Raw genomic sequence first — 17,175 nt, forward strand, 5'->3', positions numbered from 1 at the left:
TCAAGCTGCCTGTCAACTCATGGCAACCCAATGCATTTCGTAGGGTTTTCTTAGGCAATGAATACTCAAAGGTGGTTTTGCCAGTTCCTTCCTCTGAAATGTAGCTTACAGCACCTGGTATTATTTGGTAGCCTCCCATCTAAGTACTAAACAGTACATTTTATATAATTTTTAATTTAAATTTATATTGTTATTGTTTTATATGCTCATGTACCTTGTTGTATTCTCTATGTTGTTGCACTATTGACTGACCTCTCTCCCCAGGGGGACTTGGGGATATAAATAACGTTTTATTCTTATTTTATGAAACAGTGCTGGTACTGCTTAGCTTCTATAATCGGACAGGATCTGGTGCTATAATAATGAGAAAACTAGTATATTCCACATCATGCAAACCAACTACTCGCATCTGTATCTATCTTAACAAACACTTCTTAGGCTCAAAAACTCATCCCTGACTAGGCCAAGTATTAATGATTCCAATAAGCTTAGAGACTGAATTATCACTTTCAAAATGAGACAAAATGGAATGTTTTTTGTAATATGACTTTATTGCATCAACTTATTTTAAAGGTGCAAATATATTATATCTCTGGTGTAACCATGGAACAAAGAATATCACAAATAGCCAATAGGTTCTCCTCACTGATTTCTTAATGTGTTGAAAAGATTAGCTTACAACAACTGTAGAGCACATTCATTAGTAGATGGACAAGATGGTTTGCTAATACCGGTAGGGAATTTCAAAAATATAGGTCTTACTTTGATTACCCATTTATACAGAATACAAGATGGTGACCTAATGTAAAAAGAACACAACAAGCCATGAAATACAGTAGGTGACTAAAAGGTATTTAAACAACTGGCTTCAATTTTTTCAAAAAACACGGCAATTATTTACTGATTGTGCTGGTGGCTCTTTCCATTTGAGAGACTAAATTGGATTACAAATATATCAAGTGTGCCCCTTAGTAGAGACTACGGCCAGCTTTAGTCTTGTGGTTATCAAAATTATAAATGACAGAAAATATTGGAGCCTGCTTGGGCCCAAATGACATTTCTAAACTGATACCTCACACTGCGGTCATCTCTAGTGGGAATCATTAGCAGTCTCCGGCAAATAAAGCAATCAAAAAGAAAGCTGCTCTGGAATGCTCACTGGTGTTTAATATTTGATTCATTCCCATGTTCCGGGGTGTTTCGCCTGCGGAAAAAAACAGCTTCATAGAAGTAAGACATGATGGGCCTGACAAGCATTTTCATGTGAATTGCAACTTCAATACAATGCCATTTTGTTGGCGGTTTTGTTTCGCTGTCTTCTAACATTCTTTCGGACTTGAAGGGGGAGTAGACAAGGCAGAAGAAGAAAAAGGGGAGCCTTTCCTTTAGGAATGGCAGAGAATAAGAAAGAAAAGTTGAAGAAAGAATTGGTGATTAGCTTACTCACAGTGGTGTGACTTATTGCAAAAAATTGGAAGATAACAACCAATCTCATACTGGAAGCATGGTATGGGGAGGTATGGAACATAGCCTTAAATGATAAATTATAATTGGAAATGAGGGTGGGAAACGAATAGATCTGATTTTGATTTATACTGGTTAGTTTTTATTAAATATGTTTTAGAGAGTGAAAAAGGAAAACAAGACAACTTGGTTGGTCAGGAGTTTTGCATATGACTTTTTTTTTACTGGATGACTCATAAATTTATGGCAAAGGAAATGATACATGTTCAGGCCTTGGTGATGGGGTTATGTGTTTGTAAAATGTACATTGTCTCATGTTTTGTTTACACTGTAAGCTGTTAATGTATGTAAATAAAAATTTACATTATATATATAAAACTAGTTGTGCCCTGCCATGCATTGCTGTGGCAAAGTGGTGGTGGTATTGGTTAAAAATTGTTATGTAATTTTTATTTGATGTTATTTGTATTTTTTAATTAATTTTATTGTAAGTTATCTTTTTATTTATTATATTTTATTATTTTCTTGTATTATTTTTAGTTATTTTCTGTTATTATAGTATTTTATTGTATTAATTTTTTAGTGTTTTTAATTATTTTTTATTGGGTTGCTAGGAGACCAAGTTGGAGGAGCTTAGCCTTCTAACTGGCAGCAATTGCATAAAAGCAATTATTCCTCTCCCTCTAATTAGGACTTTATTTTTCTTTTCTTTTTGTTGTATCAACCTAGAGCTGTGGATGATGGGTTGTGTTGTCAAATTTCGAGGTTGGGGGGCCTGTAGTTTTGTTGTTTTGTCTGGTGCCGTGATTTCATCACTCTTTTATATATATAGATAAAAAAGAGTTTACCTTAAATACCAACTTTATTTTCTTATGCCTCTGAACAATAATAATAATGATGATGGTGATGATGATGATGTCGATGACAGATCCCAAATGTAGACTCTGCAAGGAAGCAGATGAAACAATAGATCACATCCTCAGCTGCTGCAAGAAGATCACACAGACAGACTACAAGCAGAGGCATAACACCATTGCTCAGATGATTCATTGGAACTTGTGCCACAAATACCATCTGCCTGTGACAAAGAACTGGTGGGATCACAAGCCGGAAAAAGTTACAGAGAATGAACATGTCAAGCTACTCTGGGACTTCCGAATTCAGACAGACAGGGTTTTGGAACACAATACTCCTGACCTCACAATCATGTTAATAAACAAAGTGTGGATTGTTGATATTGCAATCCCAGGTGACAGCAGAATTGAGGAGAAACAACAGGAAAAGCTGACACGATATGAGGATTTAAAGATCGAATTACAAAGACTCGTGCACAAGCCAGTCAAGGTGGTCCCAGTGGTGATCGGCACACTGGGTGCAGTGCCTAAAGACCTTGTCCTGCACTTAAACACAATTGGCACTGACAAAATTACCACCTGCCAGCAGCAGAAGGCCACCTTACTGGGATCTGCAAGCATTATTCGCCAATACATCACACAGCTCTAGACACTTGGGAAGTATCCGACGTGTGATCCAATACAACAGCCAGCAGAGTGTCTGCTGTGGACTCATCTTGTTGTATTTCAAATAATAACAATAATAATAACTTTATTCTTATATCCTGCGCCATCTCCCCGGAGGGACTCGAGGCAGCTCACATGGGGACCAAGCCCAAAAACATCATAAAATACAACAGCAAAATGAATTTAAAACATATAAAACAAAGCATATAAAATACAATAAAAACATACTCAACCGACTAAGATCACCATTCATGAGAGCACAAATCATTCTTATTAATGTTTTTCCCGAAATGTTATATTTTAGTTTCTCTTGCTTTTACGGATCGCTAAACTTCTCATCATCAGTTTAGCGATCCATAAAAGAAAGAGAAATGTAAAATATAGCTCTCCTTTCCTAGCTTGCCCTCTCAAGAAACTGTATTTCTGGTTGGCTGGATCTGAATTTGTGATCTATAGACAAAAGCTTCCTATTTGGAAAGGAGGAAGGGGGAGCTGTAGTGACTCAGTCTTAATTCTATTTGTGCCGCTTGGAAGTCAAGAAGGTTTCTTTTTTTTTAAAAAAAAAAACACCCTCCTTCCACACTTCATTTTGATTTGATTATTTCGTATAGATGGGTTCTCGCTTTCTCCCTCCAGACGCGTGGTGGAAGGCCGCTGAAGCAGTTGGTCTATAGTTGCCATAATCAAATTAACCATTTGCTACAACTTTTGAAGAGAACAGCTCGTGTGTAAAAAGAACAACTCCAAACAAAACACCCCCTCTAAAAAAACCCAGAGGGCCTTGGAGTTAGTGGGACCAGAGGGAGAGGAAGGGAAGGGGGAGCAGCAGGTCTTTAATCTTTAGAGACAAATTTAGGGGGTGGAAGGAAGAGAGAAAAGAACCAACAAAGGATTTTTTTAACTTTAAACCCAATGAATAAATAAATAAATGCAAAACCAGAAGGGAGATAATTGAATCAAGGGCATTTGCTCAGGAGACTGAAAGAAGGCTGTGTAAAGTGAAAAGAACAGTGGGCCATAGGACTGTCAAGGCTGTTGGCATCATGAATGGAGACTAGAAGGTGGCAAGCTGGTGGAGAATAACTGGGCCAAAACAAGCACCATATGTGAGGAACAATAACAACAAGAAAGGGCTGGGTTGATGCTGGAACGTTATGAAAGACTGTGATGCCCAAACTATTTTATTTGGTTGCCTTGGTTTGTGACCACTGGTGCTTAGAAGAGCTTTCAAAGGGCCCTTCTGCACAGCCATATAACCCAAAATATCAAGGCAGAAAATCCCACAATATCTGCTTTGTACTGGGATATCTTGAGCCCCGGTGGCGAAGTGCGTTAAAGCACTGAGCTGGAGACCAAAAGGTCCCAGGTTCAAACCCCGGGAGTGGCGGGAGCGGCCGCTGTTAGCTCCAGCTCCTGCCAACCTAGAAGTTCGAAAACATGCCAATGTGAGTAGATCAATAAGTACCGCTCCAGCGGGAAGGTAACGACACTCCATGCAGTCATGCCGGCCACATGACCTTGGAGGTGTCTACGGACAACGCCCGCTCTTCAGCTTAGAAATGGAGATGAGCACCAACCCCCAGAGTCAGACATGACTGGACTTAACGTCAGGGGAAAACCTTTACCTTTACTGGGACATCTGGTTGGATCTTCTGGTGGCGGCGACAGCCAACAGGGAACTCTGGCGTGGGCTGGCCTGTGAGGTCACAAAAAGTTGGAAGCAACTGAACAAATAAACAACAATACTGGGATATCTGAGTCCACACTGCCATATATTCCAGTTCAAACCAGAAAATGTGAGATTTTATTAAGCTGTGTGGAAGGGGCCTAAGACGAAGGCTGTTTTCTCTGTTTGGGACTATCACTCATGGATAGAAGGCACTCAGGTGTTCAAGGGCTCCAATTTGCTTGGACATGTCTCTGTGATTCATCACATCAAAGGTAGCTTTTCAAATATATACAGGGGGATACAGGCCTGTTTTGGAGCAGCTAAATAAGTAGCTGGGAAATTGTGAAGTACGTGGCACTTCACAATACATGCCTGCAGGATTGTGTGTGCCAAGATGGGTCATAACGTCTGAGGCCCCTTCCACACAGCTGAATAAAATCCCATATTCTCTGCTTTGAACTGGAGTATATGGCAATGTGGACTCAGATAACCCAGTTCAAAGCAGATATTGTGGGATTTTTGGCCTGGATATTCTTGGTTATATGGCTGTGTGGGTGGGCCCTGAGTAGAGAACGTGACTTGGCCTTGAACACCTGGATTATTATTACTATAATTATTATTATATTTATTTATATCCTGCTTTTTGTCTCTACAAGGAGATTCAAAGTGGCTTACATGAAAAGCATTTAAAGTCTTTCATGACTAAGCAGGGATTTGAACTCTGGTCTCCAGAAAGAAGAAAGTGCTAAAGCTGGATTGCAGTTAAACATCAAGAAAACTAAGATTATGGCAATCAGACTGATTGATAACTGGCAAACAGAGGGAGAAAACGTGGAGGCAGTGACAGGGTATAGGGTTGCAACCTGTGTTGGAAGGGGGCGCACTCCCCCTGAAGACACAGGTTCGCAGTCTGGGGGTTCTCCTGGACTCATCGCTGAGCCTGGAACCCCAGGTCTCAGCGGCGGCCAGGGGAGCTTTCGCACAACTGAGATTTGTGCGCCAGCTGCACCCATACCTTGGGAAGCCAAACTTGGCCACGGTGGTCCATGCTCTTATTACATCCCGTTTGGACTACTGCAACACTCTCTATGTGGGGTTGCCTTTGAAGACGGCCTGAAAGCACCAACTAATACAACAGGCGGCAGCCAGATTAATAACTGGAGCGGCATACAGGGAGCATACCACCCCTCTGCTAAGCCAGCTCCACTGGCTGCCGATATTCTACCGAGCCCAATTCAAAGTGCTGGTTTTGACCTATAAAGCCCTATACGGTTCTGGCCCAAACTACTTGTCCAAACGTATCTCCTCCTATGAGCCAGCAAGATCCCTAAGATCATCTGGTGAGGCCCTGCTCTCGATCCCACCTGCCTCGCAGACCCGACTAGTGGGAACGAGGGACAGGGCCTTCTCGGTAGTGGCTCCCTGGCTGTGGCATGCCCTTCCCAGTAGTGTTCAACAAGCCCCAACTCTCCTAGGTTTTAGGAAAGCAGTGAAGATGTGGCTATGTGCTCAAGCGTTCGAGGAGTAAATATCTGAGGTGATATGGCTTGAATCAAGGCGTACGCGAAAGGTGCCAGTGAATGAATCTAACTACATACGCATTTTAAAATGTTATAATTCATGTTTTAATAGAGTTTTTAACTGATGTGGTATTGTTGTAATGTTATTGATTTTGTTATTGTTTTATTGAATGTGTTCTGGGCAATGTAAATTGCTGACTGTTGTAAGCCGCCCTGGGTGAGAAGAGCAGTGTAAAAGTGATGTAAATAAATAAATAATAAATAAACCTCTATACAAATCTTGCCCAAAAAATCCCATGATAGAGGTTATCTTATGTTTCCCTGAGTCACAATGACTAGGAGGCACTCAACAACAGCAACATATTTACCACAACCCAGATATGGATGCCGTCAGCTGCAGCTAGTTGAATCAAAAGCAAGTGAAGAGTCTCTTTCTTGTAAAAACACAATTCTGTGTGAGTGCAAAGTGATGTACAGTGGGGTAAAAAAAAAAAAACCCCACACTCAATCCAATTTGCTGATGGCTCATGAACTGGCAGCGATTACTTAAGAAAGCAACCCTTGTGTGTGGAGCCGGACAGCTCCCTCCCTGAAAACCTTTCACTACGCCACCTAGAGAATCATTTGCAGAAGAAAAGTGGGCTCTATATTTCAAATTAATAAAGGAAAACATGGGTTCAGTGTTTAGGGTTAATCCTTCCATATGCAGCTGCAGTGAAAAAGACAAAGCAATGCCTGGAAACTTCCAAGAAAGAGAAAATAAAATTAAAAAGCAGCACCATAATGCCCCAGTGGCATCTCAAGCAGTCTGCTGTGATGCCCTATGAGGAATTGTTGAGAAAATTGGGTAGCTTTGGCATGGAGTAGAGGAGACTGAGAGGTGATATGGAAGCTGTCCTAAAAATCTGAAATAGACATATTATTTTGCTGCTCCAGAAGACAAAAAAGACTATTTTCATGTAATTCAGATTACTGTACATGAAAGCAGATTCTGAGAAGACACTAGGGAGAACTTCCTGATGGTAAGAGTTGCAATTCACAGTGCAATAGGCTGTCCAGGAAAATTGAGTTTTAAAAGCATTGGGGCACTTGAATGGTCCTAGCTGGGGATTGAATTAAATTATCTTAAGATCCCTTCCCACCCTCTGATGCTAGCAAGTTACTCCCTTTAGGATGCTTGGAAACTGCAACTGGTATCAAAGTTATCTCCAGCATTAGCTACCAAAACATAGTACAGTGTTCTCTCACTACTTCGCAGTTCACTTTTTGCGGATTTGCTGTTTTGTGGTTTTTCAATAAACTCCAAAAGAATATTATAAATCATAAAAAATTACAATGTACTGCCTAAGGAAGGGAGGAAGGAGAAGCCAAAGGAAGAGAAAAGGAGCCCAAGCGGCAACGGGAGGAGAAGGAGGCGATTTATCAACACACGACTGGTTGATAAAGGCTTAAAATAGTGTATAACTACTAAAATAATGTATAAATATTAAAATAAATATAGTGTCCCTGCGTTGCGGATTTTCACTTATTGTGGATGGTCCTGGAACATCACCCCCGTGATAAGTGAGGAACACTGTACATCTGTTTTGCATGAAATTCCACTGACTGTCGATTACTTTATAATAATAATAATAATAAAATAATAAAACTTTATTTATACCCCGCCACCATCTCCCCAATGGGGACTCGGGGCGGATAACATGGGGCCATGCCCAGAGCAATACAATATAATAAAATATAAAACAGCATTAATAATAAAACTTTATTTAAAACTTTAGAGCTAAATTTAAAATTTTTATAGTCTGTGTTAATGTGGACAAACTATGGTCTTCCCACAGTTTTTGAACTGAACTTATGATCTCTCACCATTGGCTAGAAAATATGGAAGGTGCAGTACAACAATATCTGGAAGGCCTATGTTCAGGATACACGAAAGATCAACATTTCTCATTATTCCTTCCTGGTTTCCTCTCTCTCATTAAGATTCCCACATTAAGAAATCTCTGGTAGTTTCCTTCTCTGACCATCAGACTGATGGCTATTGCCTGAAAAAAAAGCTTTCTCAAGGGGTGGATCATAAAGCTTTGAAATCAGTACATCCCAGTTAAGACGAAAATTGGAATATTTTCACTGCGCCTGACTAGTAGCTATTGCTTGAGTATGTTTTAATGTATTGTATGTTTTATGATTTTATGTTTATATGTTTTAAATGTATTTATGTGGTTGTATTTTATTGTGTATTGCTGGGCTTGGTCTCCATGTGAGCTGCTCCGAGTCCCTTTGGGGAGATGAGGCGGGATATAAGAATAAAGTTGTTGTTGTTGTTATTATTATTATTATTATTATTATTATTATTATTATTATTATTAAAATTAAAAAAGTTTCCTTCAAGTTGATTTTGGAAGGTAAATTCAAGTTCCAATATCAGTTTCAAATAAATCTCTCCTCTTAGAAAGGAATGATGATGGGGGACAGGAGAGAAAGTAGCAGATCCCATGTGTTTTGTCTGCTTGGTTTTGGAATGCCCAAAGAGGGCTTCTGTGATTTTAAGTTGTGTTTTCTTTATTGTGTGTGATAGTTTGATAGTTTATTCAATGCTTAGACCATAAATCTTTTACATATAGGACAAACAAATACATAAAAAGCAGATTATTAAATACAATTCAAAAGACACCATTAAAAATACTATATAAAGGTAAAGGTTTCCCCTTAATGTGAAGTCTAGTCTTGATGTGAAGTCTAGTTGAGTTCAACTCTGTGGAGTGATGCTCATCTCCATTTCTAAACCCAAGAGCCAGCATTGTCCGTAGACATCTCCTAGGTAATATAGCCAGCATGCCTACATGGAGCGCTGTTATCTTCCTGCCATAGCAGTATCTACTGATCAACTCACATTTCGAACTGCTAAATTGGCAGAAGCTGGGGCTAACAATGGCTGCTCACCCCCTCTACGGATTCAAACTTCCAACCTTTCAGTCAGGAAGTTCCGCATCTCTACGTTTTAATCAGCTGTGACACTGTAGCCCTTTAAAATACTATATAAAACATTAAAATGCCATATAAATCAATTGTGAGATGCCTTAAACTTATTGTGTGTGACACCTTTTAAAAAATAATAACAACACTGGATTTTACAAATAAATACTCTACTTTGACAATCCCAACTGAAACCTGGCCTATAAATTACACAAATAAATATGTAAAATAGCGTAGCCACATTTAGAGTGTTATTTGCAATTTTCTGGGGCCTTTTCAGACTACACAGATATAGAGCTATGAATCCACTTTAACTGTCATGGCAGCATCCTATGGGATCTTTGCAGTTGCATTTTAGAGAGAGATTTAAAATTCTCAGCAAGAGAGCTTTCATTCCTTACCAAACTATGAAGCCCAGAAATTCACAGCATGTACACTACTACTACTACTACTACTAGTAGTAGTAATATACTTTATTTATAATCTGCTCTATCTCCCTGAGGGGACTCAGAGCCAGTTACAGGTACATATATGGCAAACATTCAATCCGTTGTACAATTGACAAAACAGACAGTACATAAACAGAGGCAAGGCTTCTGGCATCTGGAGGCTGTACTTGACTCAGCCATGCGGAGGTGCTGTTGTTCCATTCTTCCACGCCAAGGAGCTTGTCATCATTAAAAACCTTCTTTTTTAAAAAATAGATCTTTATTTTAAAATTGTAAAACACCCACAATACACATTACAAACATATACTCATACACATACAATTACCCCTTAGCCGATCCCCATTGCAACCCACCACCTTGGCTCCTGACATTGATCTACGCAGAGTTTATGCATAATTTTATTTAACCCTCTGTACTTCTAGATCAATACATTCCCCTTGCTTTTATTTCTTAAATTCTCCCACCAGATATACTAAGGCCAGCTTCCAATTTCTTTCCAAAACTTCATGACTTTGATATTTCAGATTGCTAGAAATCTTGGCCATCTTTGCATGATCCCACAATTTATTCTTCCAATTTTTAATACTTAATTTTTTTTACCTTTCCAGTCACTGGCAGTCGTTAACACCTTCCTGATCAAACCACCAGTGTGTTTTTTCAGGGGCGCCTTTTATCTCCCTGCCAAAGCGGTACTTATTTATCTATTCACATTGCTCTTTTTGAACTGCTAGGTAGGCAGAAGCTAGACTGACGGCTGGAGCTCATCCTGCTCATGGCTTGAACTGCCAACCTTCCAGTTAGCAAGATCTTCTGTAGCTGGCAGTTTAACCTGCTGTGTTAGCCATAGTCATGGTTATTACACTGGAATCGTAGTGCTATAATTGTGCCTTTGGTCACCCAATCCTAACAAGGCTATTGCAACACTAGAAACGTTTTGTGGAAGCTATCAAGATGAAGAGCACTTTCCCCATAATTCTATTGATATTCTTGGGCCAGAACTGCTTCATTTCAATAGGATTCACTCTTATGTGTGGTTTTCCATATCCACACAAAGGGAATGTTTCCCCTACAGCTAGTGGGGTCACATAGTACAGTAAATATAATTAATTTAAACACGCAAATGGCTCTTTTTCTTAATGGCGTGAGTATGAAGAATCTCAAGAACTATTGACTTTCATGGCTCAACTGAACGGAGTTGCAGTTGCAGTTGAGCCAGCTTTCAGAATCAATGTACTAGGAATTATTTGTTAGTAAAGACACTTATGATACTTATGATATCATCACATCACACACTACCGGTAGCTTCTCTGTTCCTCTGAGTTCAGCTGCAATAAATGGAAAAATCCCAACAGTATATTGGTAGGAATGATTGCTCTTGCAATGCAAAGTGTTTTGGAATCATGGGCCTTGAAAGACTAAGTTCAGATCTCTCAACTTTGCAAAAAACCCAGTTGAGAGGGAAATGAAATGTTCTAGATGAGATTTGCCAAAATGGATGGACACAGCTGTCTGCTCTTGGACATTTGGCTATGAAAGCTGTCAGGATAAATAGTCTTCTCCAACCCCAAGTTTGGCTTACAAGCACGGCATGTGGGTGACTATTTAAAATAGGAAATCAGAACCTTCTATTGTCATCAATAAGTAAGAAGAGAATACTTATGTATATGAAAGAAGGATATGTAAAAAATTAACAATATATTTCAATTTGTTTTAAAGGTATATGTCTACTTAAAGGCCTGGGCCAGCTTTGCATTAATCATATAAGATGATGATGATGATGATGATGATGATGATGATGATGATGATGATGATGATGATGATGATGATGATTTTGTGTGATTAATGTGAACTTGGCTTGGACTTTTAGGTGGGCATAGCGATAGTAATAATGATAATAATGATAATAATATTACCCTGGACATTCCACAGATATATAAACCCCATTTGCCTAGTTTCCAATAGACCTCACAACCTCTGAGGATGCCTGCCATAGATATGGGTGAAATGTCAGGAGAGAATGCTTCTGGAACATGCCCATATAGACTGAAAAACTCACAGCAAGCAACTGTTGTTGTTATTATCATTATCAACGCAGATAGGTAAATTCTCTGGTGAGATATAAAGGCTAATGCAGTTATCCACCAGCATGAAAAATAACATTTTGAACATATTTTTAACTCTCAAATTTGTAATTCTCTTCTCAAGGTAGATTTTGCCCTTCTTAAATGGAAATTATGCTGGGATTCTAGCCCAGATCCATAACAGCATAACTTTGCCTCCGGTTTTGTAAGTAACCATTTCTGCATTCAGTAACTGTAATGCTCACCATAGTTAATACTTTCTAGTAGTTTTTTAAAAATTATGTGGGCAATGAAGACACTATATACTTTGCCAGGTTTTCAGTGGAGCAAGAGAGAGCAGACCTTGAAACATTCAAAGAGAACAGTCATGTCACAGTCTTCTCTTCACTAAGCTGAACATGCCCAGGTCCTTCAAAGTCTGTTTCTATTTTTTGTTCCCCATACCTCTCATTGTCCTTCTGTGAACCTGCTCCAATTTGTTTGCACCCTAAAATGAGGAATTAAATAAAAATAGGTTACAACATATACATTTTAAAAAAAATAGGTCAGAAGAGGAGTAAAGAAAAAAGGAATCTGGAAAGGAATCATTTTTTGGAACTAACATCAAATACAAACCTCCCAAGGTGGGGAATTGGGCCCAAAGTCTGGTTGGATGAAGAAGAAAGGATTTTCTGGGGCCACTTCCACACTATTGGGTTTCATCCACAGCTGAATAAAATCCCACATTTTCTGCTTTGAATGGGAATATATGGCAGTGTGGACTCAGATAACCCAGTTCAAAGCAGATATTGTGGGATTTTCTGCCTTGATATTCTGAGTTATATGGTTGTGTGCAAGAACCCTGGGAGGCCTTCATGTTACTATTTCAGGATCCATCTAGACTGCCATATAAAATCCAGATTATCTGCTTTGGATTACATGGCAGTGTAGACTCATACAATCCAGTTCAAAGCAGATCATAATCTGGATTATATGGCAGTGGATCTACATTGCCATATAATCCAGATTATCATAGCAGATAATGCAGTTTATCTGCTTTGAACTGGATTGTCTGAGTCTACAGTGATATATAATCAGGTTTAAAGCAGATAATCAAGATTTTATATGGTAGTGTAGATCCCGCTTTAGGCCTTTTCTGCACTGTCCTATATCCCAAGATCTGATCCCACATTATGTGCTTTGAACTTGATTATCTGAGTCTACACTGCTGTGTAATCCAGTTCAAAGCAGATAATCAGGATTTTATATGGCAGTGTAGATCCTGCTTTAGGCCCTTTCTGCACTGTCCTATATCCCAAGATCTGATCCCATATTATCTGGTTTGAACTAGATTACCGGAGTCTACACTGCTATATAATCCAGTTTAAAGCAGATAATCAGGATTTTATACAGCAGTGGAGATCCCGCCTTAGGCCCCTTCTAAACTTTCCTATATTCCAGTATCTGCTCCCACATTATCTGCTTTGAACTGGATTATATGAGTCTACACTGCCATATAATCCAGTCAAAAGCAGATAATAGGGATTTTATATGGCAGTGTAGATCCAGCTTTAGGCCCTTTCCACACAGCTGAATAAAATCTCACATTGAACTGGATTATATAGCAGTGTGGACTCAGATAACCCAGTTCAAAAGCAGATATTGTGGATTGATATTCTGGTTTATATGGCTGTGTGGCAGGGCCCTTAGGCCTCTTTACATTGTCCTATATCCCAGGATCTGATCTCAGATTATCTGCTTTGAACTGGATTATATGTGTCTACATGGCCAGATAATCTGGGATAAAAAGATAATCTGGGGCCCTTCCACACAGCCATATAATCCAGAATAATAAGGTAGAAAATCCCACAATATCTGCTGTGAACTAGGTTAAATCCCTCCAGTATTTTCTGTTGGTCGTGAGGGTTCTGTGTGGGAAGTTTGGCCCAGTTCTATCATTGTTGGGGTTTAAAGGCTCTTTGATTGTAGGTGCACTATGAATCCCAGCAGCTACAACTCTCAAATGTCAAGTTTTCCCCAAACTCTGGCAGTGTTCACATTTGGGCAAATTGAGTATCCCTGTCAGGTTGCCATAATCTTGATTTTCTTGATGTTTAACTGCAACCCAGCTTTTACACTTTCTTCTTTCACCTTGGCTAGAAGACTCCCCAGCTCCTCCATCAGAGTGGTATCATCTGCATATCTAAAATTGTTAATGTTTCTTGCAGCAATTTTAACTCCAGCCTTGGATTAATCAAGCCCTGCACATCACATGATGTGTTCTGCATACAAGTTGAATAGGTAGGGACAGAGAAGGGCCTGAAAAAAAGAATCCATGGGGCCGCATCCTGCCCCCGGGCCTGGGTTTCCCCATACCTAGTGTAGAGTGAACCAGCAGAAAGCAAAGGTGTCTGGATCGAACACATATAAGTTTGGGAGCATTTGGGATTTCCAGACAAGAGAGATTCAACCCCGTTTTATTGTTGTTGTTTTTCCACCACTCCCCTCCAGCTCAGCAAAGAGGGTGGAGAAGATCCTCCCCTCTTCCTCCTTGCTGACACATACTTCCTAAATACTCCCCGACTTTGTTATTTTAATTACCGACTTGTTACCGAGGCCAGAAAGGCGGTAATGAATGTAATGAAATTAATTACCGGCACATTCGGATCTTTAGGAAGGAGCGAAAGGTTTGTAACTGAAGACAATACGAACCCACTGAAGTGAACACTAGTGTTGCAGTTGAGCCAGATTTCAGAATGATGTACTTTGCATTTTTTTTGTTATGATATTTGTCACCACATATCATAGCTTTCTCTGTTCCCTCTGAAGGCCCTTCCACACAGCCCTATATCCCAGAATATCAAGGCAGAAAATCCCACAATATCCGCTTTGAACTGGGTTATCGGAGTCCACACTCAGATAATGTGGGATTTTCTTCCTTGATATGCTGGGATATAGGGCTGTGTGGAAGGGCTACAATATATGAGAAAACCCTGAAAAACCTGGGATCTTTCAGTCTGCAAGTTCAGCAGCTCAGCACTTTAACACACTGCAGACATACCCTGTTTCCCCGAAAATAAGACATCCCCTGAAAATAAGACCTAGTAGAGTTTTTCTGAATTCCTAAATATAAGGCCTCCCCCGAAAGTAAGACCTAGCAAAGTTTTTGTTTGGGACCATGCCCACCAAACAGAACACCAGAGCATGCAGGATCATTAAATGTACGTACCATAGATTGTTGTACATGGAAATAATAGTAGTAACAAGAAATTCTTGATAGGATTCAGTTTGGTTATGCTGGTTTGTGATGACAACTACTGTACAGTATATAATAAATGTTCAATTTTTTGTTCAACAATAAATGTGAATTCTTCTCCGTGGAAAAATAAGACATCCCCCGAAAATAAGACCTAGTGCATCTTTGGGGGCAAAAATTAATATAAGACACTGTCTTATTTTCAGGGAAATAGGGTAGGTCGCTGCAATGTCCCTTTCTCTTCCCATTCCTGCCTCCTTTATGCCCATCTTTAAATCACTTTCCTGACAAGGAAGGCAATAGAAAGAGCAAGTGACCCAAGACCTTATCACATTATGAGACTGATTGGCAGATGGATTCTTCCTGAAGTGCTGTTTATATGTGTGATAGGAAAACCTGTATGCATCCCATCAGCAATGACAGTGGGCAATGTCTCATGACCACAGACTTTTCATGACGGCTACCAGTATTTTTTAAAACTCTAAAATCACTAAATAAGGAACACCACTCAGAAAACAGAGGAATTCCAGACATGAATAAATCAGGGCCAAATAACACCTCCCAACAAAGGATTCCCTCAGACAGAAAGCAGCCAGACCTTGAAGCCAAAAGGCTATTCAATGCTAATTACTTGCCTCAAACAGACAAGAGTTCTTTTTCCCACCCTGGACCTTCCACAGATATATAAACCCCACTTGTCTAGTTTCCAGCAGACCTCACAACCTCTGAGGATGCCTGCCATAGATGTGGGTGGAATGTCAGGAGAGAATGCTTCTGGAACATGGCCATAACATTTACCGAAATTTGTGCAAGTTCTTCCCTGCATTGCACCTGTATGTGTAACAGAATGTTAAGATTTAAAAGAACTTCAATTGGTAGTAGTAAGAGTAGTAAGAGCCCCCACATTGAGTTCCCTCTACCTTTACATTTTTAAAGGAGAGGGGTGTGTTCCTGAGCGAAGAGAGCCTCTGAAGACTTGAGTGAGCAAATCTGGGCCAGGTATCTTCTTTCCAGATTATCTCTCCATTTCACGCTCCTTGGGAGAGCCCCTTTGTAAGGAAATTGAGCGTGTAACTCTCCCACAAAAGGGAATTTTCTCTTCATAACAAAGGCCCCTTCCACACAGCTGTAAAAAAATCCACAATGAACTGGATTATATGGCAGTGTGGACTCAGATAAACCAGTTCAAAGCAGATATTGTGGATGACCTGCCTTTCTTTTTTTCTCTTCCTAGCACCCTTTTTCCTCTTTTCCCACCTGGGCCACTCTTCCTTCCTTCCTTCCTTCCTTCCTTCCTTCCTTCCTTCCTTCCTTCCTTCCTTCCTTCCTTCCTTCCTTCCTTCCTTCCATCCATCCTTCCTTCCTTCCTTCTTTCCTCCCTCCCTCCCTCTTTTCCAAGGTATAGTCTGTCAAGTTTAAAACATGGACTGCACAAAGGACCTATGCTATGTGTTGTCAAACGCTTTCATGGCCTGAATCACTGGGTTGCTGTGAGCTTTCTGAGCTGTATGGCCATTTTCCAGAAGCACTCTTTCCTGGCGTTTCACCTACATCTATGTCAGGCATCCTCAGAGGTTGTGAGGTCTGTTGGAAACTAGGCAAGGGAGTTTATATATCTGTGTAAGGTCCAGGGTGGGAGAAAGAACTCCCACGTGTGGAATGTTGCAATTAATCACATCATATAGCCTGGCAGCTTCAAAGCCTGGCTGCTTCCTGCCTGGGGGAATCCTTTGTTGGGAGCTGTTAGCTGACCCTGATTGTTTCCTGTCTGGATTTCCCCGGTTTTTTGAGTGTTGTTCTTTATTTACTGTTCTGATTTTAGAGTTTTTTTTCAATACTGGTAGCCAGAATTGTGTTCCTTTTCATGGTTTCCTCCTTTCTGTAGAAATTGTCCACATGCTTGCAGATTTTTTAAATTTATTTATTTTATTTAAAGCATTTTTACCCCACCTTTCTCACCCAAAGGGACTCAAGGCAGCTTACATGAACTGGCAAAAATTCAATGCCCAGAACATTACACTGAAAACAACAGCTCATACAAATCAAATAGCAATACAATTAAAAACGCATTATACAAAAGCCAGATTTCAATGGCTTCTCTGTGTAGTCTGACGTGGTAGTTGTTAGAGTGGTCCAGCATTTCTGTGTTCTCAAATAATGTGCTGTGTCCAAGTTGGTTCATCAGGTGCTCTGCTCTGGCTGACGTCTCTGGCTGAATCAGTCCGCAGTGCCTTTCATGTTTATGTTCCTTTTATTCCTGT

The 17,175-nt window shown here is 39.9% G+C and overlaps 1 long non-coding RNA gene across 1 annotated transcript in view; it reads right to left on the reverse strand.

The window, feature by feature from the left end:
* Window positions 1-251: 251 nt before the first annotated feature.
* Window positions 252-17,175, reverse strand: part of LOC134299293 (uncharacterized) — a 21,980-nt gene continuing 5,056 nt past the window's right edge. The window contains exons 2-4 of the long non-coding RNA XR_010006478.1: window positions 12,124-12,166; window positions 2,313-2,408; window positions 252-1,204 (exon numbers count right to left, since the gene is read on the reverse strand). This is a non-coding gene — a long non-coding RNA (uncharacterized LOC134299293). The remainder of the gene's footprint in view (window positions 1,205-2,312; window positions 2,409-12,123; window positions 12,167-17,175) is intronic.

Source organism: Anolis carolinensis, chromosome 5 (genome assembly GCF_035594765.1).
Source record: "Anolis carolinensis isolate JA03-04 chromosome 5, rAnoCar3.1.pri, whole genome shotgun sequence".
Taxonomy (NCBI): domain Eukaryota; kingdom Metazoa; phylum Chordata; class Lepidosauria; order Squamata; family Dactyloidae; genus Anolis; species Anolis carolinensis.